The sequence below is a fragment of the Fopius arisanus genome, unplaced genomic scaffold (assembly GCF_000806365.1).
Source record: "Fopius arisanus strain USDA-PBARC FA_bdor unplaced genomic scaffold, ASM80636v1 scaffold00205, whole genome shotgun sequence".
Taxonomy (NCBI): Eukaryota; Metazoa; Arthropoda; class Insecta; order Hymenoptera; family Braconidae; genus Fopius; species Fopius arisanus.
In genome coordinates, this window is record NW_011887944.1 from 57,160 (window position 1) to 58,402 (window position 1,243).

Genomic DNA, 1,243 nt, shown 5'->3' on the forward strand with positions numbered 1-1,243 from the left:
TCTCCCCCAAATTTTTGGTACAGTCCTTAGTGCTATGCTTGCCCTAAGTATTTTTGTTAAGGGTCCCAGAATGATGTCGATCCCTCTCTGCAAGAGGATTCGATAGACTCCATCTGGTCCCGGTGCTTTTAGGGGTTCAAAGGTATTGACGGCCCACTCTACCCCTTGCGGGTGGACTATCTTAGCTGCCAATGCCCATGCCTGCGGCTTGTAGGTACCTTTACAGGTTTCTGTTCCTTGTTCCATATCCCCCGAGTTCGTGAACCCCGGGAAGTGCTCTTCTAGCAGCAGTTGGAGAGTTTCTTCTGTGGTCCAGGTATAGCTTCCATCCGGTTTGATGAGACAGCCCAGATTAGAGGCGCCCTGTCCTCCCAGGATCTTTACCAGCCTTGAGGCTTCAGATTGGCTCTCCACCCCACTGCTAAATTTCTTCCAGCCCTCGTTTTTGGCTAGTACGAGTGCCTTATTGTATTTCCTCTGAAGACCTCTGCGATCTTCGAGGGCCTTCTGCCTGCTGTTTTCCGTGTACGCGGTCTTCACCTTGTTCCACGCTTTCCTTAGCTGGCATCTTAAAATGGACAGTTGGTTATCCCACCAGCCCCCCATTTTTGTATTCCGCGGTCTTTTAATGTTGCAGTTGTTTTCATAGGAGTCCCTGATCACTTCTCCGAGACGTTCGGCTGCATGTTCCAGGTCTATCTTGTTTCTGAATCTTGAGGGTACATCTTGAATCCTCACGAAGAGTTCCTCTCTGTAACTTCCCCAGTTTGTGTCCTTTGGGTTTCTCCTAGGGATCTGTTCCGATTTGCACGTTAATGACAGGCGTATTTGGCTGTGGTCTGAGCCCGAAGGTTCTTTCGACACCCTCCAGTCTTTTACCCAACGTGCCATGCCTGCCGTGCAGATGGTTATGTCCAACACTCCATGTCTTCTGCAGTCCATGAAGGTTGGTTCTTTCCCTCTGTTCAGGATTTGGAGGTCTTTTTCCATAATGAAGTCATTTAGGGCTTCTCCTCTAGCATTGGTATTTGGGCTTCCCCACCCCAGATGGTGTGAGTTCGCATCGCACCCAAGCAGAAGTTCCAGCCCTTCGTCCTTCACTTTTTTGACGAGTTCTTCGACCTCCCTCGTTGGGGGAGGTTCCATGGAATCATATGGCTTCCAAGCAGTTAATGGCAATCATTAAATAAACAATTGGGCCTATGTGATTTTTCCTTTAGATTATCTTGTTGCAAATTCAATT